Source organism: Heteronotia binoei, chromosome 4, assembly GCF_032191835.1.
Source record: "Heteronotia binoei isolate CCM8104 ecotype False Entrance Well chromosome 4, APGP_CSIRO_Hbin_v1, whole genome shotgun sequence".
NCBI lineage: Eukaryota > Metazoa > Chordata > Lepidosauria > Squamata > Gekkonidae > Heteronotia > Heteronotia binoei.
The window spans coordinates 185,419,748-185,430,617 of record NC_083226.1 but is presented as its reverse complement, the minus strand read 5'-3'; the positions used below and the strand labels follow the sequence as shown (position 1 = coordinate 185,430,617).

The window sequence follows — 10,870 nt, the reverse complement described above, 5'->3', positions numbered from 1 at the left end:
CAGGCCCACTCACCTCACAGGGTGTCTGTTGTGGGGGAGGAAGGGAAAGGAGATCGTAAAGCCAGTTTGGTATCGTGGTGAAGTGAATGGACTCTTATCTGGGAGAACTGGGTTTGATTCCCCACTCCTCCACCTGCAGCTGCTGGAATGGCCTTGGGACAGCCATGGCTCTCACAGAGCTGTCCTTGAAAGGGTAGCTTCTGGGAGAGCTCTCTCAGCCTCACCCATGTCACAGGGTGTCTGTTGTGGGGGAGGAAGGGAAAGGAGATCGTAAAGCCAGTTTGGTATCATGGTGAAGTGCATGGACTCTTATCTGGGAGAACTGGGTTTGATTCCCCACTCCTTCACTTGCAGCTGCTGGAATGGCCTTGGGACAGCCATGGCTCTCACAGAGCTGTCCTTGAAAGGGTAGCTTCTGGAGAGCTCTCTCAGGCCCACTCACCTCACAGGGTGTCTGTTGTGGGGGAAGAAGAGAAAGGAGATTGTAAAGCCAGTTTGGTATCGTGGTGAAGTGCATGGACTCTTATCTGGGAGAAATGGGTTTGATTCCCCACTCCTCCACTTGCAGTTGCTGGAATGGCCTTGGGGCAGCCATGGCTCTCACAGAGCTGTCCTTGAAAGGGTAGCTTCTGGGAGAGCTCTCTCAGCCCTACACACCTCACAGGGTGTCTGTTGTGGGGAAGGAAGGGAAAGGAGATTGTAGGCCACTCTGAGACTCTGAGATTCAGAATGGGGGGGCTATAAATCCTATATCATCATCTTCTTCTTCTAGTCACGTACAATCAATAGGATGGGACATCCAGTGAACCAGGCATGACTTTTGGACTACAGAAGCCTGGAACCAAGCAGATGTCTGAAACAGAGCTGAAAACAAATCTGAAACAAAGCAGAAAGATGGCCTGTTGAATGATGCAGCAATTCCATGGAAGGATTCTACTTACAGCAGTAGACAGGATGTCATGTGCCTGGCTGCACAGTCTACAGTCCCCATCCCTTTACCCAACCGTCTCTGTGAACTGTTCCATTACGGTACAGCCCTGTTACCTGTTTGAGGAAGCCCCGCTTGATCACTGAGGCACCTGACGATGGCAGCTTTGATGCTCAAAAGCTCACGATGCCCTCAGCATCTTGTTGGTTTCTAAGGTGACGTTGGCCTCGAATCTAGCTTTATACTTCAGTGTAGCGGAGTTCTCAGAAAGCTAGGAGAGTGGGAGATTGCAAAGGAGCGCGACGAACTGCAGCATTTTCAAAAATGTGAGTGTGACTCTCAAGCTGTTCCATGTGTCTAGGACGGGGGCGTGGGGGGCACATACAGGAGACCATGTGGCACAAAGCTCTGTCCTGCTGCCAAGAACGGAAGCAGCCTTTTTAAGAAAGCCAGCTTGAGTGTGCCGATTTTATTTACTTCATTCATACTCTGTTATTTGTACATTTGTACACTGCATGGCTTCTCCGTGCTCCAAAAAGACGAAGGTGGTTAAGAAGCAATAGTCAGTTTATGCCTGGAATAAAGCCAGTTTATTTAGAAAACAGCCTCTAGCTTAATCGATCCAAATGGAGGCAGATACCACACCCAGCAGCTCAGGGACGGTGGCTCAGTGGTAGAGCATCTGCTTGAAAAGCAGAAGGTCCCAGGTTCAATCCCTGGCATCTCCAAAAAAGGGTCCAGGCAAAGAGGTGTGAAAATCCTCAGCTCGAGACCCTGGAGAGCCACTGCCAGTCTGAGAAGACAATACTGACTTTGTGTTTTAACAATTTATTAATAACATACGGTTACAATGTTTAGTTATATCTTTTCTATCCCTAACCCATATGATATTTTCAATCCCCCCTCCCTCCATTATTAGACTTACCCTGAAGTTATGTATTTAAATCCGAATATAAAGGTAACCCAACCCATCAAAATACAATGTCTTTTTCTTCTCATTCATATTAAAAAATTGTCCAATGTCTTTTTACGTTCCACTCTAATTCTATATATTTTTTAAATTTCTCCCACTCCTTTTTAAACACTTCCAAATCATAGTCTCTCAAAGTTCTTGTTAATTTATCCATCTCACTCCACGATAAAACTTTCACAATCCAATCCCATTTCTCTGGTATTTTTTCTTGTTTCCACAACTGCACATACAATGTCCTAGCAGCTGAGAGCAGATACCAAATTAAGTCCTATCTTCTTTTGGAAATTTTTTTATTTGTAATCCTAGCAGAAAAGTCTCTGAAACTTTCTTGAAATCATAACCCAGAATTTTAGAAATTTCTTGTTGTATCATCCGCCAAAAGTTTTTTGCTTTTTCACAAGTCCACCACATATGAAAAAAAGAACCCTCATGGTGCTTACATTTCCAACATCTGTCTGACATCTTTTTACTCATCTTTGCCGGTTAGAATCATAGAAGAGTTGGAAGGGACCTCCAGGGTCATCTAGTCCAACCCCCTGCACAATGCAGGAAACGCACAAACACCTCCCCCTAAATTCACAGGATCTTCATTGCTGTCATGTGGCCATCTAGCCTCTGTTTAAAAACCTCCATGGAAGGAGAGCCCACCACCTCCCAAGAAAGCCTATTCCACTGAGGAATCACTCTAACTGTCAGGAAGTTCTTCCTAATGTTGAGCTGGAAACTCTTTTGATTTAATTTCAACCCATTGGTTCTGGTCCTAGCTTCCGGGGCCACAAAAAACAATTCCACAGCATCCTCTAGAGGACAGCCCTTCAAGTACCTGAAGATGGTGATCCTATCACCTCTCAGCCACCTCCTCTTCAGGCTAAACATCCCCAGCTCCTTCAACCTTTCCTCATATGACTTGGTCTCCAGATCCCTCACCATCTTCCTCGCCCTCCTCTGGACCCATTTCAGCTTGTCTATATCCTTCTTAAAATGTGGTGCCCAAAACCGAACACAAGACTCCAGATGAATCATAGAATCATGGAAGGGACCTCTAGGGTCATCTAGTACAACCCCCTGCACAATGCAGGAAACTCACAAACATCTCCCCCTAAAGTCTTACCAGAGCAGAGTAAAGTGATACCATCACATCACGTGATCTGGACGCTATACTTCTGTTGATGCAGCTCAAAATTGCATTTGCCTTTTTAGCCACCGCATCACACTGTTGACTCATGTTCAGCATATGATCCACTAAGACCCCTAGATCCTTTTCGCACATACTACCGCTAAGACAAGTCTCCCCCATTCTATAACCAGGCATTGGATTTTTCCTACCGAAATGCAGAACTTTACATTTATCCCTCTTAAAATTCATTTTATTGGTTTTAGCCCAGTTTTCCAGCCTGTCAAGGTCATCCTGTATCCTGCTTCTGTCTTCTTCTCTGTTTGCAGCCCCTCCCAATTTAGTATCATTGGCAAATTTAATAAGCATTCCCTCTAATCCTTCATCCAAATCATTGATAAAGATGTTGAACAAGACAGGTCCCAGGACAGATCCTTGAGGCACTCCACTTGTCACTCCTCTCCAAGAAGAAGAGGAACCATTCACAAGCGCTCTTTGGGTACGATCCGTCAACCAGTGACCGATCCACCTAACGGTAACAGGATCCAAACCACGCTATACCAATTTGTTGTATTATTTTGTTATTGAAATAAGAAAACTCAGAAAATTAATAATCTCTCCCCACATGTTCCCCAGAGAGTACTGAGATCGGGAACTCAAAACCTCCTCGTTATCCCCGGGCCAAAAGAAGCCCGCTTAAAATCTACCAGAGACAGGGCCTTCTCTGTTATGGCCCCTTCCTGGTGGAACCAGCTGCCGGAAGAGGTGAGGGCCCTGCGGGACCTTGCTCAGTTCCGCAGGGCCTGTAAGACAATCCTCTTCCGGCTGGCTTATAATTAACCAGCACAAGAAACTAAGTGTGGTTCTATTAGACTTCTGTTGCTCTTAATGCTTTAAATGTTTTAAATATTTTAACTGTATTAAATACCTAAACTTAATGTATGTGGGATTTTATGTTGTAAGCCGCCCTGAGCCACTTGGTGGGAAGGGCGGGATATAAATCAATAAATAAATAAGTAATAAAAATGTGTATTAAAAGAGAAGTTTGTTGCAAAGCTTGGCTTTAACTCTCTCCATAGATGGCATTTTTGGCATCCGGTTCCTCCCGGGCAGCAGACACCTGGCATGAGGCCCCAGGAAATCTTGTGCCATCACTCACTGCCATCTAGTGGCTGAGGCTGGGACACGCCAGGAGTTGCTTTGCGGGTTCTTGTGTGGAAGGGAATGCCGCTGCACTGCCTGGGCATGTGATCCTGCACAACTTCATGTGATTGAAAGGCCGGCTGATGTGAGCCACTCTGCTCCTTGCATGCTGTTTCTCTGCTCTGCTCACAAGAAAGCCTATTCTGTTTGTGAAGGAATGGACTCGCAAGCCCCACCTGTAAGCACTCTTTTACTCTTCCTGAGTACTAAAAACAAACTGGAGGCCACCTTCTTTCCCCAGCAGCCCTTCTAGAAGAAGCTGTGTGTGTGTCTAGCACTCTGGTGATACATTGCTGTTTTTTTTTTTTAATTTAAATTTATTTTTTAATCTATCCAGCCCATCTTGCCAAAGAAGGTTCTGTCCAGGGGCTCTGCCTAATTCCCGTGTCTCCTTCTTCAGTCCCATGAGCAGTGAGCATAACAGACACCCTGTGAGGTGGGTGGGGCTGAGAGAGCTCTGACAGAAGCTGCCCTTTCAAGGACAACTCCTGAGATAGCTATGGCTGACCCAAGGCCATTCCAGCAGCTGCAAGTGGAGGAGTGGGGAATCAAACCCGGTTCTCCCGGATAAGAGTCCGCACACTTAACCACTACACCAAACTGGCTCTCTCAGGTGGGGCACATTCTCCTCTGGACCGGGCTTCTCTTGCTCAGACAGAACACACTGATGCCCCTCTCAGCTGCTTTCACCTTCAAGGCAACAGCAACCGGGTGGGGTGCATTCTGGGAAGCCAGGCTCAGAGAACACACACCAGGGGGTCCGGTTCTATGAGCCCCCAAAGAAGGTGCCCCTATCCTTCATTCTTTCCAAATGGAGGGGAGGCATTTAAAAGGTATGCGGTCCCTTTAAATGTGATGGCGCTTGTCACAACCTTGCTCCTGACTCCGTTCCTGAAGTCTCCTGGCTCCACCCCCAAAGTCTCCAGATATTTCTTGAGTCGCACCTGGCAACTCTAACCGCAACAGAAACCCTTCTTGCGGTCATGTGGGAACACTGCCATGCTGGGTCAAGGGAGACAACGATCAGGGTCTTTCTAGGCCAGGGGTGGCCAACGTAAGCTCTCCAGATGTTTTTTGCCTTCAGCTCCCATCAGCCCCACCCAGCATGGCCAATGGCTGGGGCTGATGGGAGTTGTAGGCAAAAAACATCTGGAGAGCTACCGTTGGCCACCCCATCCTCTATAGGACAGCCCTCCAAGGGCTTGAAGATGGTGATCCTATCACCTCTCAGCCGCCTCCTCTCCAGGCTAAACATCCCCAGCTCCTTCAACCTTTCCTCCTAGGACTTGGTCTCCAGCATGATGGCCTCCATCACGATAGCTCATCCCCCAGCCACCCTGCTCCTTTTTGCCATCGATGAGTTTGCAGCTGGGTTCCGACTCACAGAGTGTCGTCCCAACGGCTGATCCATTGGGATGAATTCTAGGGTGCAGGCATCTCCCCACGCACCGTTCAACCTAGGCAGGTATCCGCCCAGAGCCCGTCAGGGGAAGACGGGATACAAATTTGATAAAATAAACAAAAATAAACAAATCTCTGACTTGGGAGAACCCTCAACCCCAAAGGTTCTTTTGGAACGTTGGTTCTAGAAAACTTGGAGAAGGATTGCTTTGTGATGTTGCTCCGGGGCATTGTCGGGAGAATGGCTGCCCGTGACTCCACAGGGCCGGATTTGCAACGATGGAGTGGGGTCTCTCTAGCAATGTCTTCTACGTCATCACGGCCCTGCTCCTTCTCCTCTGCCTCACCTGGATGACCTGGAGAGGCGGCTCCGTCATGTGGCACAAATGGATGGACACCAGGACATGGACACGCTTCCTGCCTTTCTCCATCCAAGTAGGTAATTTGTCCCTTCTGCAGCCAGCCTGTAGAGGCGGCTGAGATCTTGGGTGTCTCAGGGCAGTAATCATCAACGGGAAGAAATTTCTCCTGCCAATGGGCTGTGGACAGGTATCCTCAGTGGGGCTGAGAGGAGAATGACCACAGCCCCTGACTGGGCACCTGGGCACACAATCACATAGGCAGCAGTACAAAGGAGGAAAATACCACCTTTTGTGGCCAGCTGTTCTGATCCCAGTAACTTTTGTAGTGCAAGGCTGTTTTTGATGCCATTCCTTTCCTGAAAGTTCTTCTCTACTGGCTCACTGGCTTGCTTTCCTCAGCACTGACTTCTGAAGCACAGAAGAGATAATAAGAAACTAAAAATGCGTAGGGTTAACCTCTCGGGGAAGGTCTGAGAATGCCTGAAGGGAACAAATTCAGTGGCATTTTCTGACTTGATTTGTGTGGTCACCGCACCACAAAAACGATATTATAGCATTGGAAAAAGTACAGAAAAGGGCAACTAGAATGATTAAAGCCAGTTTGAGGAGAGCCAGTTTGGTGTAGTGGTTAAGTGTGCAGACTCTTATCTGGGAGAACCGGGTTTGATTCCCCACTCCTCCACTTGCACCTGCTGGAATGGCCTTGGGTCAGCCATAGCTCTGGCAGAGGTTGTCTTCCAGAAAGCTTTTGATAAAGGTCCTCATCAAAGTCTCCTTAGTAAGCTCGAGAGTCATGGAGTAAAAGGACAGGTCCTCTTGTGGATCAAAAACTGACTCATTAATAGGAAACAGAGAGTGAGTATAAATGGGCAATCTTCGCAGTGCAGGACAGTAAGCAATGGGGTGCCGCAGGGCTCAGTACTGGGTCCCTTTCTCACAGTACAAGAACTCGTGGACATTCAATGAAATTGCTGAGCAGTCAGGTTAGAACTGATAAAAGGAAGTCCTTCTTCACCCAAAGAGGGGTTTACATGTGGAATTCACTGCCACAGGAGGTGGTGGCGGCTACAAGCATAGACAGCTTCAAGAGGGGATTGGATAAAAATATGGAGCAGAGGTCCATCAGTGGCTGTTAGCCACAGGGTATTGTTGGAACTCTCTGTGTGGGGCAGGGATGCTCTGTATTCTTAGTGCTTGGGGGGGGGGGCTCACAGTGGGAGGTCTTCTAGTGTCCTTGCCCCACTGGTGGATCTCCTGATGGAACCTGGGTTTTTTGGCCACTGTGTGACAGAGTGTTGGACTGGATGGGCCATTGGCCTGGTCCAACAGGGCTTCTCTTATGTTCTTATGTCTGGGGGAGTGATGCCCTGTATTCTTGGTGCTTAGGGGGGGCAACAGTGGGAGGGCTTCTAGTGTCCTGGCTCCACTGGTGGACCTGATGGCACCTGGTTTTTTTGGCCACTGTGTGACATAGTGTTGGACTGGATGGGCCATTGGCCTGTGTTGGACTGGATGGTCCAACAGGGCTTCTCTTATGTTCTTATGTGCTCACATAAAAAAATTGGGAGAAAGTGGCAGTGCTTGGTGAGGTTGCCATCCCTGGGGTGAGAAATTCCTGGAGATTTGGGGATATAGCCTGGGTACAGCAGAGTGTGGGGAGGGGGAGGACCTCAGTGAGGTATAAGGCTGCTGAGTCCATCCTCCAAAGCTGATTCCAGCAGAACTCCAGGCTCCAACAGGAGGTTGGCAACTGGGTGAGGGATGGTGGCTCAGTGGTAGAGCATCTGCTTGGGAAGCAGAAGGTCCCAGGTTCAATCCCTGGCATCTCCAAAAAAGGGTCCAGGCAAATAGGTGTGAAAAACCTCAGCTTGAGACCCTGGAGAGCTGCTGCCAGTCTGAGAAGACAATACTGACTTTGATGGACCAAAGGTCTGATTCAGTATAAGGCAGCTTCATATGTTCATATGGGTGCTGTAGACATGGGTTATATATATTTTTTGATGGTGAAGGTGGCCTAGCTGTGAACTCCCAGGGAGAGGGAGGCACTGTGTTCGGGGACAAGATGCGGGGCCTTCTGTGTAGTGGCACCAGAGCCCTCTTTCCATTCCTGCGATTCATTCTTTCTCAAGCTTCTGGGTGGGCAGATGGTTACTGATTTATTTTAGTATATTTCTATTCTGCCCATTCCCTGTAGGGATCAGGGTGGAGTACAACATATGATAAAACAATAAAATACAATAAAAACCTTCTATAAACAGACAACTCAACATCACTGATTACCATGTCCTCACATATTGCCCAGCCTAGCCGTCTCACATCATGATATCTCATAGATGCCAGTTTTTATTCCATTTCCTAGACAGAGCTGGCCGGGGAGGCCAACCAGATCGAGAACAGACTCCCGCAGCCTCAGCTTAAAGCCTGGAGGAACAGCTCTGGTTTAAAAGCCCTACGGGAGGCTAATAAGCCAGGTAGGGCCGGGATCTCAATAGGGAGCTGATTCCGCCAGGTCAGGGCCAGGACTGAAAAAGCCCTGGTCCTAGTTGAGGCGAGGCGGGCGTCTCTTGGGCCGGAGATGGCCAACAGATGTTGGGAGGACGAACGTAACGACCTCCTGGGCATATATGGAAGGAGATGGTCCCGCAGGTATGTTGGTCCCAGGCCATGTAAGGCTTTAAACGTTAGAACTAAAACCTTGAAGTGGATCTGGCACTCAATGGGCAGCCAGTGCAGACTGCGGAGTGCCGGCCGAATGCCCACCCGTACCTGTGTTTCTTAGGGCTGCCAACTGCAGGGTGGGAAATTCCTGGAGGTTTGGGGATGAAATCTGGGGATGAGGGGCTTTAGAGAGGGGAGGGGTCTCAGCGCAGTCTAATGCCATAGGGTCCGCCCTCCAATGCAGCCATTTCCTCCTTGGGAACTGAACTCTAGAGATCAATTGTAATTCTGGGGCATCTTCAGGCCCCAACTGGAGGTTAGAATCCTAGAGAAAACCATGCAATAAAGATTATTTCTACTTACATAACTGCTCAAAATACTATTATTCCATATTGCAAAATACTAACAACTGTGCAATTCATTCAGCAGCTTGTTCGCAATAATAACATACCTAAAATACAATTTGTGACATACATATGCAAGGACACGAACTGTTAAAGTCCAAGAGTCCGCCAATAAGACGAAACAAATTCCTTCTGTACGATGAGGAGTCCACGCAGCACTGGCAATTCCTTCAACAATGCAAGATTGTGGTAACTGTAAAGTAATACGTTGCTTAGGAAAATCTTAGCGCGTTTCGGTCACATTTCTTTCAGTAAGAAACTGAGTGTTGACTACTGCGTTTGTATTCATTGAGCATTGGTTCCAGATATTGAATGAATAACTGTGTCAGACGAAGGACGTGACCGAAACATGCCGAGGCAGTGTGTCACTTTACGGTTTCTTCAATCTTTATACTTTACAGTTGCTTTACTCTTTACAGATAGATCCAAGAGGGCAGCTGTGTTGGTCTGAAGCAGATGAACAAAGCAGGAGTCAAGTGGTACCTTTAAGACCAACCCAACAAGTTGAGCAAACCTTTGATCTGAGTAGCATGAGATTTGTTCAATTTGTTAGTTTTACTATTCTATTGTACCATTTTTCATTCTAAACCACTGCCTACCGGATAATTTTACTTCACTGTCATTGGTTCTGAAATCTGTACCGTGTTGCATTGTGGGCCACTGCCTACCAGCTCTGTGTGGCTCTGCTCAGCTCTGTACGGCTTTGCTCGCTGTGCTGGATTCCTCGTCTGAGGAAGTGGGCTTAAGAGCACACGAAAGTTTGCGTTCTAAATAAAAATGGGTTGGTCTTAAAGGTGCCACTTGACTCCTGCTTTTTACACTTTACAGTTACTTCTACTTCACGAGCTGCCTGCTGGCATTAAAGTTTGGAGCTGCTGCATAAATTAGTTTGCTCTGGGGCCATTTTTCCCCATGCTAAGACCAAACTGTGCCAAAGGCTAAAAAACTGGGCTAGTTCACACTGACTCAGCTCAGAGTGAACGCTGTTGGCGACCGTTCTGATATATCACTGTTGTAAATGAATAGAGCACTTCCAGGGGTCCTCAGCTTGGAGAGAGGGAACTGAGGGCCTGATTTTCAGGTGTGACTGGACTGCTTCTTTTGTTCCCGGCAGGTTCCTCAGGAGACCACAGCCACGCCTTGCCCAACAGAAGAAGAGAGGAAAGGTAAGCCTTCATAATGGGAGTGCCCTTGTTTGGATCACCTAATATCCCAGATGGCACATGAAAGCTGGCATGAAAGCAGAATTAAAGCTGGCACGAAAGTAGCATATTCTCAAAAGCCTTTCACAGTAGGGGGGAGATGGCAGCCGAAGGCACCAGCAAGTGGGTCTTTGGTAAACACCTCAAAAAGCCATCCAAGGGGGAAAAAAAATCAAAGTTTGAGCTAGAAAGGGAGGAAAGGAAGGGTCCCCTGTGCGAGCACCAGTTGTTTCCGGCTCTGGGGTGACGTTGCTTTCACAACGTTTTCACGGCAGACTTTTTATGGCGTGGTTTGCCCTTGCCTTCCCCAGTCTTTTACACTTTCCCCCCAGCAAGCTGGGGACTCCTTTGACCGACCTCGGAAGGATGGAAGGCTGAGTCAACCTCGAGCCGGCTACCTGAAAACCCAGCTTCTGCTGGGGATTGAACTCAGCTTGTGAGCAGAGCTTAGGACTGCAGGACTGCAGCTTTAACACTCTGCATCACGGGGCTCTTAAAGCTAAAGGCAGTCCCCTGAGCAAGCACCGGTCATTTCCGACTCTGGGGTGACGTTGCTTTCACAATGTTTTCACAGCAGACTTTTTACGGCGTGGTTTGCCCTTGCCTTCCCCAGTCTTTTACACTT

General features: G+C 47.9%; 1 non-coding gene across 1 annotated transcript; it reads left to right on the top strand.

Annotated features, from left to right (window-relative positions):
- Positions 1–1,589: 1,589 nt before the first annotated feature.
- Positions 1,590–1,656, top strand: TRNAF-GAA (transfer RNA phenylalanine (anticodon GAA)). Its single transcript has one exon. It is a non-coding gene; the product is annotated as a tRNA-Phe (tRNA).
- The last annotated feature ends 9,214 nt before the right edge of the window (positions 1,657–10,870 follow it).